We start from the raw sequence: 15000 nt of genomic DNA on the forward strand, positions 1-15000 counted from the left end.
TCACCCTCTTGCTCTCCTCTCTTTCTCTCCATCTTGCTCTCCTGCCTCGCTCTTGCATCTCTACCCATCAGGCAGTGCAGAGCAGCAGTCAATAGCAACCCCCCCTTTGCTCATGTTCAAAGAACCCCTTATAGGCAGGATAGAAATATGCATTGTCAAAACCTTGGAGCAGACAGCGGACTCACACAAGTAGAAAAACAGCAATGGTGGTTATGAAAAGAAATCAAATGCACTTGAACATTCTTCAAAACGGCAAAACAAATCTATATTGTTGCTGAGACATGGAGACCAGGTACTCTTACAGGCTTGCAGTAATGCAGAGCACACCCACATACGGAATACAATGTACATTAAATACTTGTGTGGGTTGGGGTGGCGTGGACTGTATGTATATGCTATACTGTATATGCTGTACTGTAGGTAACTGTTTGTGTGCAGTCAGTGTACATAACAGACTGTACTCCTTACGCTGTGCATATAGTGCATGAATGTATCCCTGTGTATTTTTGCCTCTTGCATACAGGTTGTGCCTGTATGCACGTATTCAGAGGCAGGGCTGGGAGAAGCTCCATTTCTTTGTAGGCATTGGTGTGTCCCTGCGTGTGTAATTGAAATACCTGAGTTATTGACTCTCTCCCTCCAAGTCTAATGGCAGCTTGGTGAGTGTGTGAGCTCTCTCATTGGACAGCTGTGGGGCGGGCAGCCAGGCAGAGAGAGGAACTATCTCCGGCTCTGTCAGATAGGGCTGGTAATAGCCAGGGACCTCACGATACGATGTTAGGTGACGAAATGATATGTATTGCGATTCCCATGATTCTATATGTATTGTGATCCCATACTGCGATTTTATATTCCAAACATATTGTTCATTATATGTCTGCTGCAGAGAGAGAGAGATCATGAGAAATGAGTTTTGATTAGCCATGGGAATAAAAGTGCTGAAGACTTGTTGGCTCACTGTTTAAAAGGAAGATGGAGAACAAGCTACAGGATGAAAAATACCAGAGTTTTGGCGCAGCCGACTAGCGCTAGCTAACGCTACCTAGAAAAAAATATATATATTTCCTATTTTTACAAATTGATACTTGGAGTCAAAGTATCAATATAATATTGTCAAGAAATAATATAGCGATATGTAACTGAATCGGTTATTCCCCCCCTCACTACTGTCAGGGCTTCTGGGTGCTGCTGAGAGGAGGACATACATGTGCATCCTGTCTGTCTCTGACAGCACCAATCAGCTGTGGGTTAGCAGCTGTGGCTGGCGCTGCCCTGACTCCCTGGCCCACTGCTGTTCACTCACTCTGCAGTCTGTACCAGGTCATAGCCCACCAGCCACCCGCTGCCCTCATTGTTACCATAGACCCCCCTCCCTCCCCCTCCCTCCATACTCACCCGCTCCCCTCATTGTTACCATAGACCCCCTCCCTCCCCCTCCCTCCATACTCACCCGCTCCCCTCATTGTTACCATGGACCCCTCCCTCCCTCCATACTCACCTTCTCTCAGGATTCCATTGCTCTCTCTGACTAATTTCTCTCCCTCCCTCTTTTCTGTCAATTCCTCTCTCTTTTACCCTCTTCGTTCCTCACCCAGCCTCCTCTCTCTGTCTCTGTCTCTGTCTCTCTCTCTTTTACCCTCTTCGTTCCTCACCCAGCCTCCTCTCTCTGTCTCTGTCTCTCTCTCTTTTACCCTCTTCGTTCCTCACCCAGCCTCCTCTCTCTGTCTCTGTCTCTCTCTCTTTTACCCTCTTCGTTCCTCACCCAGCCTCCTCTTTCTGTCTCTGTCTCTCTCTCTTTTACCCTCTTCGTTCCTCACCCAGCCTCCTTTCTCTGTCTCTGTCTCTCTCTCTTACCCTCTTCGTTCCTCACCCAGCCTCCTCTCTCTGTCTCTCTCTCTTTTACCCTCTTTGTTCAACACCCAGCCTCCTCTCTCTGTCTCTGTCTCTCTCTCTTTTACCCTCTTCGTTCCTCACCCAGCCTCCTCTCTCTGTCTCTGTCTCTCTCTCTTTTACCCTCTTCGTTCCTCACCCAGCCTCCTCTCTCTGTCTCTGTCTCTCTCTCTTTTACCCCCTTCGTTCCTCACCCAGCCTCCTCTCTCTGTCTCTGTCTCTCTCTCTTTTACCCTCTTCGTTCCTCACCCAGCCTCCTCTCTCTGTCTCTGTCTCTCTCTCTTTTACCCTCTTCGTTCCTCACCCAGCCTCCTCTCTCTGTCTCTCTCTCCCTTTATCCCTCAGTGTTGTTCCCTCTCTCCCCCATTATTTAGCCTCTGTCTTTACTGTCCAGTACAGTAGACTGCAGTGGCTGCTTGGGACAGACAGAGACACACTCCCTCCTCAGGCATTTTAATGTGTGCTAATCGATACCCCAGCGCTCAGGGAGGTGATAATTTGGACTGACCTTAATTATTGTTGCTGTAAATGAAGCCAGTCTTTATCTGGGGCTTTTTTCTCTCTCTTTTTTTTCTGCTCCTCTTTTTTTTTTACTAATGAAAATTCTTGGACCTCTGGCTCTCTGAATGACTGCATGGGCCAGTACATTAACACTGCTCTTAGAAAGAGAGGAGGGGAGCTGCAGGGGACCGTGTGGAGGAGGGGGGCTGGAAATTCAATTATAACTGTGTCCCGGCAGTAATTTCACTGGAATAAATGGGACAGGGAACGGGAGAGGAGATAGACAGAGATCACAGGAGAGGAGATAGAGAGAGATCACAGGAGAGTGGGACATGAGAAAGAAAGTGGAAAAAGGGGATGAGGTGGGATGAAGGTAGTGTGTAGAGGGACACATGGAGGAGGGCTAGAGGGTCAATCATGGCCTAGTGGAGAGGAGGGGACAGTGGACATTTACACTGACTTAGACGTGTAGAATATACTGTTGTGGAATATACTGTTGTGGAATATACTGCTTATTCACAGTTATTATGTACATGTATGATATATCATATATAGGTGGCAAACACACACAGCATACTTATTCACCCCTTTCTGCTGTGCCTTTTCAGTGGTTTAGTCTGATCTCATTCATGTGGAAACAAGGTAACGGATCAACCCATGTGCTTCCCCTGGGTTATAGAGGTTAGGCTTTGATGTTGAGTGAAGCACGGATTCCTAAGCCAAAGAGATTTCAATACCCTGCCCGGCTGACAGACACGCCATGGTTTTACACACTGACGCACACACTGACACACACAGAAACATGGCCCGCACACACACACACACACACACACACACACACACACACACACACACACACACACACACACACACACACACACACACACACACACACACACACACACACACACACACACACACACACACACACACACACACACACACACACACACACACACACACACACACACACACACACACACACACACACACACAGTATTGGGGGGAAAAACTGCAGAGTGTTGTCTAGACGCCTCCTCTCCAGTTCAATATTCAATGTGGACATGTAACAGCATTACTGACCTCCACTCTTCTGTTCCCCAGGATGACAACTCTATGTTCTTCCAGTTCGGCCCGTCCATCGAGCAGCAGGCCTCGGTCATGCTCAACATCATGGAGGAGTACGACTGGTACATCTTCTCCATCGTCACCACATACTACCCCGGATACCTGGACTTTGTCACCAAGGTAGCTCACCGATACACGCCCTCACGACAGGGTAGCTCTCTCTTTTTCCCTCCTTCCTTTGAATACTGCCACCAGGCAGTCCATGAGCAGACTGTAACGTCACCATGGACTTATAGTCTTAACTTCTAGGATAGTGATAGGAAGGCAACTACTAAGCCCGGCGGCTAATCTCAACTTGTTCATGTTGTCAGGAAGTGTCAGTAGGTATTTAAATACTGTTGCGTTGAGAGAAATCCGATTGGCCCTGTCAAATGGCCCTTCAGCCCTCTCACACGCCTCTGTCTTCCTCAATGTCGTTGAACGCTTGACCTCTCACCCACCTACTTCTTCCTCCCTGGTCCCTCCGTCCCTCCGTCTACCCTGTAGATCCGGAGCACCATAGAGAACAGCTTTGTGGGCTGGGAGCTGGAGGAGGTTCTGCTGCTGGACATGTCAGTGGACGATGGAGACTCTAAGATCCAGAACCAGCTGAAGAAGCTGCAGAGCCCCGTCATCCTGCTGTACTGCACTAAGGAGGAGGCCAACACCATCTTCGAAGTGGCCCACTCCGTAGGGATCACGGGCTACGGCTATACCTGGATCGTCCCCTCGCTGGTAGCTGGGGACGCTGAAGTGATCCCTGCCGAGTTCCCTACAGGTTGGTTTGGAATACGTTGTGATGTGATTTATCTCCATTTAAAGTCTATGATTGGTTGCTGTTTTGATGTTGATTTATAGTTGGGAATATGTGGGACCAGGTAGCTGGTGCTGATCAAATCCTAACCTGAAATCCATGCACGCAATGCACATTTTTGGGTGCAAAATTTTACATTAATATTTCTGCATGATTTACGATAAATCGTGGTAAATCGTTGATGGATATGGCCCTTAATAATATATTACCATGTTAGCTATGTAAATCATATGATGTGTGATGGTCGAGTGGGCGAGGTAATGAACATGTTTTTCAGCAGGTTTTAACTGTCCCTTGAGAAGGGTTGTCCTGCACATTAGTCTGTGACAGATGGCGGATACTGCATGAATTAAGGGTGTTTTGTGTCAAACTGTCAAAATCAACACTTTAGTTTATCACTGTTGGATGAATTGACAGTATAGGCCTTACAGTAACCTCCTCCAGAATGTGAATTGTCTCACTAAGTTCATAAGTGAGTAAGAATAATGTGGTACGCGATATAGTTAAGGCCTGGTGTTTGCGATTGGTCAGTGTGAAGCCAAGGTGCACGCTAACATGCTAATTTGTTAACAGGCACACTAAATACTTTTCGGCCATGTTTGATGGCCTCCAATCCTCATAGGTAATTCCACTGATGCGTTCCTTAAGTGGCACTCTGGAGAGCTACAGTATCTCACCTCTATCCCTCTCTCTCTCTCTCTCCACCTCCTCCTCTATCCCTCTCTTCTCTTCTTCCTCCTATATCCCTCTCTCTCTCCTCCTCCTCTATCCCTCTCTCTCTCCTCCTGTATCCCTCTCTACTCCTCCTCCTCTATCCCTCTCTCCTCCACCTCCTCCTCTATCCCTCTCTCCTCCACCTCCTCCTCTATCCCTCTCTCCTCCTCCTGCTCCTTTATCCCTTTCTCTCTCCTCCTCCTCTATCACTCTCTCATCCTCCTCCTGCTCCTTTATCCCTTTCTCTCTCCTCCTCCTCATCTATCCCTCTCTCTCTCCCCTCCTCCTATCCCTCTCTCCTCCTCCTCTATCTCTCTCTCTCCTCCTCCTGCTCCTCTATCCCCTTTTCTCTCCTCCTCCTCCTCTATCCCTCTCTCTCTCTCCCCTCCTCCTCCTATCCCTCTCTCCTCCTCCTCTATCTCTCTCTCCTCCTCTATCCCTCTCTCTCTCCTCCTCCTCTATCCCTCTATCCCTCTCTCTCCTCCTCTATCCCTCTATCCTCCTCTTCCTCCTCCTCTATCCCTCTATCCTCCTCCTCCCCCTATCCCTCTCTCCTCCTCCCCCTCCTATATCCCTCTCTCTCTTCCCCTCCTCTATCCCCCCTCCTCTACCACCCCCTCCTCTATCCCTCTCTCCTCCTCCCCTCCTCTATCCCTCCCCCTCCTCTATCCCTCCCCCCTCCTCTATCCCTCTCTCTTTCTCAATTCACTTAAACACTCATCTCGTGACACACAGATATTGCTAACTATTTAGCATGTGACCCTCCTAATCTTATATCACAGACAATGATGAGCTGTCTGGCACCAATGGCAGGGTTTTGTAAAAAGGTCCTCTAATCAACAGTTAGAATGAGAAGGAGGGGCGGGGAGTAGAGGACTACTGCAGTTCAAATGGAAGGACAAGGGGTCTGGATCTCAGAGCACAAGTGCTCATACACCTCCAAGTCAACGCCACTGTCCCCCACTTCCTGTTTACCCCCATCGCTAAGGGAGATTGAGGTTGTCTAAGTTGTTGCGAGATTTTCCTCATGTCCTGAGATGGACAGTTCCCACTGGCTACCAACCAACCCTTTCCACTAGCATGCACACACTCTGGTTCTATAATATCATTTGTGTAGGGTGACTATAAAAGCCTTGGGAAAGTGTCAACAGAGTGTGACATTAGATATGGTCCTGGAGAGACTGAGCTGTCATCCCAGGGCCCCGTGGGTCTACAGGTTGGATGCTGTCTGTCTATTTCTGTCCAGTTGCCTGGTAATGGATTGGCCAGACCCTGTCAAGTGGCCCGGAGAGGGCGTGAGCATGCAGTTTGACTGAGAAGAGAGGAGAGGGGTGGCTGTCAGTGGTGTGTGGCACACGCCTCATAGTGTGTTTAGCCCCTTGAGTGCATAACCCCTTTTCCTCTATTCTCTTTCTCTATCTCCCTCCTATCTCCCTCCTATCTCCCTCCTATCTCCCTACTGTCTCCTCTGTCGACTGTATGTCATGGATCTCTCTCTTTCTGCTCTCCCTTTCTTCCTATTCTCATCACTCTATCTGTTTCTGCCTCTTCCCTCCTTTCTCTCTCTCTCTTGCTCTCTCTATCCACCCCCTCCTTCTCATCTCATCTCTCTCTCTGTCTCTCTCTCTCTCTCTCTCTCTCTCTGTCTCTCTGTCTCTCTGCAGGTTTAATCTCTGTGTCGTATGACGAGTGGGACTACGGCCTGGAGGCTCGCGTGCGCGATGGGGTGGCTGTCATCGCCATGGCAACCTCCACCATGATGCTCGACAGGGGGGCACACACCCTGATGAAGTCTGAGTGCCACGGGGCCACGGACAAGAAGGGGCCCATTGCTGGGAACCCCAATGAGGTGCTCAGGTAAATCTGGGGCGGATCGCCTATCAACCCTTTGAAATCTTCCGACATCTGCACACACAAAGAGTAACACACACATACACACACATCTCCCTCCCAAAACAGCCCCCCTCCCCGTGCTGCACCCCCACACCCAGACCCTCTCCTTTCCTCTGCCTTTTGAACTGGTTGTGATGCGGAGCATTCTGCCAGCGCTTTAATTGGTCCCAGTGGCGTTTCAGTCTGAGAACAGTAGCCCGTTGTAGCCCGTTGTGATGCTCTGTGGAACTGAGTGGGGTATTGCATTCCGGGGCAGTTCCACCCTACTCTGTGTTTTGCCACTCTGCCTCTATGTGTTGGGGGATTGTTGGGCATCCTGTTGGGACACCAAAGTGGGTTTGGCTGCTTACAAAAATCCTGTTTCCTCCACTGATTCAGGGCTTGTTGGGAGCGGCCGAATGCTATTTCTGTTGCTGTATCACGGCAGCACCTGGGGATGCTCTGAGCTTTCTCTCGCACAAGCATTTCTGGTCGCAGTTCAAAGCCTAACTGAGTCTAGCTCACTTCGGAAGCTCTGCCTGCTGTATTGTCTCACAGGAAGCTGCCAGGTGTCATTTCAGCGTAGGCCTGTTACGTTATGCCGTATTTGTTTGTCCCTGCCCAGTGCTTTTAGATAACGGCACAGCTACTTTCCCCGGTATATTGTCCTCTGTAATACTCTCCCCAGCCGCCTCTAACCCACTGTTTCATAATCAACTAGTCTGTGCATTTGATTAAATCATGCTGAACTGGTCTCAGATCAGGCTCTGGTTTTACTGGAACTAAACCTGTTTGTTGATAACCTCTGGCTTCAGGGGGTCAATGAGCTGATTAGCAGCAAGCCCACAGATAGTCCGATAGACTCTTGCTAACCTAATCAGTGCTTCCTCTCATGTGATAGATACGGCACCATGGGGCTGTGAGAGCAGCCTGATGGGATGCCAGGGGTTATCAGACCTATAACAGCCTATATTACTATGTATCGTCATTGTATTGTCTTTTTTAATGTATCGGATAAAATAGATAAAGATGTCTATGGCCATTTACACATGGCGGCAGGGTAGTCTAGTGGTTAGACTAGTAACCGGAAGGTTGCAAGTTCAAACCTGACAAGGTACAAATCTGTCGTTCTGCCCCTGAACAGGCAGTTAACCCAATGTTCCTAGGCCGTCATTGAAAATAAGAATTTGTTCTTAACTGACTTACTTAGTTAAATAAAGGTCAAATAAAATAAATAGCCTTTCTGTGGGACTCGAGCTGAAATATGTTGATATCTTGCTGTACTTCCCTTCAGGGTTCTTCACTTATTGAATCCCGGAGAGTTAGGGGACCTAATTGGTGCTATAAGTCATGAGTGGAAAAACAAAATGAAAATCCTGTATTTGCCCGAGGTATTTGTCAAGGATCTAGGACACCGGTATAAGGTATCATATGTGAGTGGTGTCAGAGTCTATCTAGAAGATAGCGAAGGAGTCAGGCGCAGGACACAGGTAAGAGTTTAAAAAAACACTGATTTACTCAATCCAAACATGTAACAAAAAGCCCGTTCCAAAACGGGACACACAATCCAACGCACCGGAACACACCGAAAGACAATCACGCACAAAACAGAAAGGGAAACTAGAGGGTTAAATAAGAAACATAATTATGAGATGGGAAACAGGTGTGTAAACAGACAAAACAAAAGGAAAAATGAAACATGGATCGGTGGCGGCTAGAAAGCCGGTGACGTCGAACGCCGCCCGAACAAGGAGAGGGAACAACTTCGTTGGAAGTCGTGACAAGTGGTGTGTTTTTTAAAATTCTAAATGAATTTGGATATTTTCTTTACTTATAAGAGAATCATGTTGGAGTCAGTAGAAACACAACATGGAATACATTGAATGACTTTTACCTGTACTTTTACACACTGGTAGAGGATAGGATGGACCGTTCCATTAGTGGAACCTAAAGGCACCTGGATCATGGTTTCACAAAGCTGACTCTGACCCACCTAAACAGGAACAGGTTACATGTTAGAAATGAGCAGTGTGTTGGAAAAGGGGTCAAGTGCTTTTAAGTGTTGTGGAAATGTAGGTCTGCGGTAGTTTGTCTATTGGAGAAGACAAAAAGTATTTTGACCCTGCATGGTCTTTGGAGTGACCTCTGCCAGGTCCAGTCAGTAGGCAGCTGCAGTCCATAAACTCCTGCTGAGTATCTGTTATGGGGATGGAAGTGGGCTACTTCACAGAGCTTTTGGGCTCTCTTTCCATATATTCTGTTTTTCTAAATTAAAATCAGGGTTAGTTTATTAAAACCTCCTAATCAATATTTCACAATATTGCCTGTGTGTTCACCGTACTGCATCTACATAATCTGACATGTGGCCTGTGTGTTCACCGTACTGTATCTACATAATCTGACATGTGGCCTGTGTGTTCACCGTACTGTATCTACATAATCTGACATGTGACCTGTGTGTTCACCGTACTGTATCTACATAATCTGACATGTGGCCTGTGTGTTCACCGTACTGTATCTACATAATCTGACATGTGACCTGTGTGTTCACCGTACTGTATCTACATAATCTGTTTTGTGGCCTGTGTGTTCACCGTACTGCATTTACATAATCTGACGTGTGGCCTGTGTTTTCACCGTACTGTATCTACATAATCTGACGTGTGGCCTGTGTGTTCACCGTACTGTATCTACATAATCTGACGTGTGGCCTGTGTGTTCACCGTACTGTATCTACATAATCTGTTTTGTGGCCTGTGTGTTCACCGTACTGCATTTACATAATCTGACGTGTGGCCTGTGTTTTCACCGTACTGTATCTACATAATCTGTTTTGTGGCCTGTGTTTTCACCGTACTGTATCTACATAATCTGTTTTGTGGCCTGTGTGTTCACCGTACTGCATTTACATAATCTGACGTGTGGCCTGTGTGTTCACCGTACTGCATCTACATAATCTGACATGTGGCCTGTGTGTTCACCATACTGCATCTACATAATCTGACATGTGGCCTGTGTGTTCACCGTACTCGTACTGTATCTACATAATCTGACATGTGACCTGTGTGTTCACCGTACTGTATCTACATAATCTGTTTTGTGGCCTGTGTGTTCACCGTACTGTATCTACATAATCTGACATGTGGCCTGTGTGTTCACCGTACTGTATCTACATAATCTGTTTTGTGGCCTGTGTGTTCACCGTACTGTATCTACATAATCTGTTTCGTGGCCTGTGTGTTCACCGTACTGTATCTACATAATCTGACATGTGGCCTGTGTGTTCACCGTACTTTATCTACATAATCTGACATGTGGCCTGTGTGTTCACCGTACTGTATCTACATAATCTGTTTTGTGGCCTGTGTGTTCACCGTACTTTATCTACATAATCTGACATGTGGCCTGTGTGTTCACCGTACTGTATCTACATAATCTGTTTCGTGGCCTGTGTGTTCACCGTACTGTATCTACATAATCTGACATGTGGCCTGTGTGTTCACCGTACTGTATCTACATAATCTGACATGTGGCCTGTGTGTTCACCGTACTGTATCTACATAATCTGACGTGTGGCCTGTGTGTTCACCGTACTGTATCTACATAATCTGACGTGTGGCCTGTGTGTTCACCGTACTGTATCTACATAATCTGACATGTGGCCTGTGTGTTCACCGTACTGTATCTACATAATCTGACATGTGGCCTGTGTGTTCACCGTACTGTATCTACATAATCTGACGTGTGGCCTGTGTGTTCACCGTACTGTATCTACATAATCTGACGTGTGGCCTGTGTGCGTTAATGACTCGTCTTCCCCTGGGCTTTATGCATTGACTAAGAAGAAGGGGTGTATATAGGTGTGTGGTGATTGTACTGAGAGAGAGAGAGAGCCAGGAGGACAGTGAGTGGGAGAACGTGACATAGGCAGGAAAGTTAAACACATTTCACAGCAAAGAACAGTATCATTACAGAGATGGAGAGAAACGGGGTAGAAGTGAAGTGAAGCGAGAAATATGGCCTGTCTACCCCCTCTCTTTCCCCTCTTCTATCTCTCTCTCTCTCTCTCTCTCTGTGAGATTATGGTTCCCATAGCAACGCAGCAGATTGGCTTGGAAATCTGGGTGGTTGTGGGTACCATGGCAACACATTACATATGCTTGTGTGAGTCTCTGTGTCGCCGTTGTCAACGTGTGTAGGATGGTACAGTATACACATTCAAGAGGACACAGTCTCCAGTCACTTTGTAAATGGTTTATAATTTATGCAGCATATTCCATAGGCTTTGCATCGGTGCCAAGGTTGCCTCTGATTTACAATGCATTTCAAGCAGACGGTTCTCTATTATTTCTCCGCTTAATATTTCATACTTTACCTTTCCACGTGCAGTAGAGAGAGAGAAACAAGTAGAAGGATTGGGTTGAAGGATTTTAGAGAAATGTTGAAAGGACGTTTGTAAATCCTGTGTTTTGGAGCCGTGACATTTCGGAGCACACAGAACAAGTATGTTTTTTCTGCCAGTTTGCATCTACCTGTTCACCTGTCATGCCATTCTATCAAGCAAATCCACAGCCTCTCCCACTCTCCTACACACATCATACCAATGTGCAGCGGTGTACTGTATAACTCTCATTACGCAACATACAGGTAACAGCCAAAAGGAAACACTTAAATAAAGTGCCTTAATTAGAGGTCGACCGATTAATCGGAATGGCCGATTTCATAACAATCGGAAATCGGTATTTTTTGGACACCGATTTGGCCAATTTTTTATCTTTTTTTCCCTACACCTTTATTTCATCTTTATTTAACTAGGCAAGTCAGTTAAGACATTCTTATTTTCAATGACGGCCTAGGAACAGTGGGTTAACTGCCTCGTTCAGGGGCAGAACGACAGATTTTTACCTTGTCAGCTCGGGGGATTCAATCTTGCAACCTTACAGTTAACTAGTCCAACGCTCTAACCACCTGCCTCTCATTGCACTTCACGAGGAGCCTGCCTGTTACGCGAATGCAGTAAACCAAGGTAAGTTGCTAGCTAGCATTAAACTTATTAAACTGTTTGCTGCCCTGGCCCCCCAATGGTGGAACAAACTCCCTCACGACGCCAGGACAGCGGAGTCAATCACCACCTTCCGGAGACACCTGTCTTTAAGGAATACCTAGGATAGGTTAAGTAATCCCTCTCACCCCACCCCCTAAGTTTTAGATGCACTATTGTTAAGTGACTGTCCCACTGGATGTCATAAGGTGATTGCACCAATTTGTAGCATTGGAAACTCTGCTAAATGACTTAAATGTAAATGTAAATGTTATAAAAAACAATCAATCATAATCATAATCACTTGTTAACTACACATGGTTGATGATATTACTAATTTATCTAGCGTGTCCTGCGTTGCATATAATCGATGCGGTGCGTATAGTTGCTCCAATGAGTACCTAACCATAAACATCAATGCCTTTCTTAAAATCAATACACAGAAGTATATATTTTTAAACCTGCATATTTAGCTAAAAGAAATCCAGGTTAGCAGGCAATATTAACCAGGTGAAATTGTGTCACGTCTCTTGCGTTCATTGCACGCAGAGTCAGTGTATATGCAACAGTTTGGGCTGCCTAATTTGCCAGAAATGTACGTAATTATGACATAACATTCAAGGTTGTGCAATGTAACAGGAATATTTAGACTTATGGATGCCACCCGTAAGATAAAATACCGAACGGTTCCGTATTTCACTGAAAGAATAAACGTCTTGTTTACGAGATAATAGTTTCCGGATTCTACCATATTAATGACCTAAGACTCGTATTTCTGTGTGTTATTATGTTATAACTAAGTCTATGATTTGATAGAGCAGTCTGACTGAGCACTTGGAGTGGTTGTTCCCCTTGCTCTGCAAGGGCCGCGGCTTTTGTGAAGCGATGGGTAACGCTGCTTCGAGGGTGGCTGTTGACGATGTGTTCCTGGTTCGAGCCCAGGTGGGAGCGAGGAGAGGGACGGAAGCTATACTGTTACACTGGCAATACTGAAGTGCCTATAAGAACATCCAATAGTCACAGGTTAATGAAATACAAATGGTATAGAGAGAAATAGTCCTATAATTCCGATAATAACTACAACCTAAAAACATCTTACCTGGGAATATTGAAGACTCATGTTAAAAGGAACCACCAGCTTTCATATGTTCTCATGTTCTGAGCAAGGAACTTAAATGTTAGCTTTTTTTACATGGCACATATTCCACTTTTACTTTCTTTTTCTTTCACTTTTACTTTGTTTTTGCATGATTTAAACCAAATTGAACATGTTTCATTATTTATTTGAGGCTAAATTCATTTTATTGATGTATTATATTAAGTTAAAATAAGTGTTCATTCAGTATTGTTGTAATTGTCATTATTACAACAACAAAAAAATAAAAAATCGGACGATTAATCAATATCGGCTTTTGTTGGGTCCTCCAATAATCGGTATCGGCATTGAAAAATCATAATCGGTCGACCTCTAGTCTTAATAGGGTGTTGAGCCAGAACAGCCTCAATGAACCTCGGCAGAGATTCTACAAGTGTCTGGAACTCTATTGGAGGGATGTGAGACCATTCTTCCATGAGAAATTCCATCATTTGATGTTCTGTTGACGGTGGTGGAAAACACTTTCATGCTCATCAAACTATTCAGTGACCACTCCGGGCATTGTCATCTTATTTGGGCATAGACATGTGAGCCAAAATAATGGCCCGCCCAGCATTTTTAAACATGACCCTAAGCATGATGGGATGTTAAGTGCTTAATTAACTCAGGAACCACACCTGCTTTCTATATACTACGAATCCCTCATTTACTCAAGTGTTTCCATTATTTTGGCAGTTACATGTAGATGTCACAGTCAAACGCTCTGTCCCTTTTCCGTGTGTGGATGTGTGTGGATATGTGTGGAAGTGTGTGGATGCGTGTGGATGACAGGGGCTGACGTGTGAATGTGTGTGGATGACAGGGGCTGACGTGTGAATGTGTGACTGTGACTCCATGCTGGCATGCTGAGGTCTGTGGAGAGCTGCTCTGTGTGGAGAGGAAGTGAGGGGTCGGGTCCTCAGGGAAGCGGATGGGAGAACATTGATAGTGGTGAGCTTTTCTAGTGGTTCAGTATATGTAGTTACTGGTGTGCAGTGTGCCGGTCTGCCTGGCTAGTGTTGCCGGGCATGTTGTTGGGCATGCTGCTTAGCTCTCAATGCAGAGACCATTCAGTTCAGGAGGGTAGCACAAAAATGAGCATGTGCAGTACGGACAAATACACACACACACGCACGTCACTCTCAGCTCCAGTCATGCCTCATTGTCATTTATTTATTTATCTATCTATTGTGTGCGTGGTTTTGAGGCAGAGTGTTGCCATGGAAACAGTAACCCAGGGAAAAAAAGAGAGATAGGCATAGAGAGAGAGGCGGAGAGACCGGTGGAGAGAGAGAGAGAGAGGCATAGAGAGAGTGGCGGAGAGAGAAGCGGAAAGAGAGGCAGAGCGAGAAGCAGAGAGAGAGAGGCAGAGAGAGAGAGGCAGAGATAGAGAGGCAGAGAGAGTGAGGCAGAGAGAGAGAGGCAGAGAGAGAGAGGCAGAGAGAGAGAGGCAGAGAGAGTGAGGCAGAGAGAGTGAGGCAGAGAGAGAGGCAGAGAGAGAAGCAGAGAGAGAGAGAGAGAGAGAGACACAGAGAGAGAGAGGCATAGAGAGAAGCAGAGAGAGAGAGAGAGAGAGATAGGCAGAAGAGTGTAGAATGGGGGTTGGCAGAGAAATGATTTGAGCTCACCTGACAGAAACACTCATGTTCTCACACACACACACACACACACACACACACACACACACACACACACACACACACACACACACACACACACACACACACACACACACACACACACACACACACACACACACACACACACACACACACACACACACACACACACACACACACACACACACACACACTGGCACACACTGGCACACACTGGCACACATATATCTGACAGCTAGAAAACAGAGAGAAACCGCTGACATGAAACAGAAGCACATTGGAAGGGGTTGCAATGTCAGTCAGGAGA

General features: G+C 46.3%; 1 pseudogene; it reads left to right on the forward strand.

Moving 5' to 3' along the window:
* Positions 1–15000, forward strand: part of LOC124015089 — a 154244-nt pseudogene that overhangs the window by 106233 nt on the left and 33011 nt on the right.

This window comes from Oncorhynchus gorbuscha, linkage group LG26 (assembly GCF_021184085.1).
Source record: "Oncorhynchus gorbuscha isolate QuinsamMale2020 ecotype Even-year linkage group LG26, OgorEven_v1.0, whole genome shotgun sequence".
Classification (NCBI taxonomy): domain Eukaryota; kingdom Metazoa; phylum Chordata; class Actinopteri; order Salmoniformes; family Salmonidae; genus Oncorhynchus; species Oncorhynchus gorbuscha.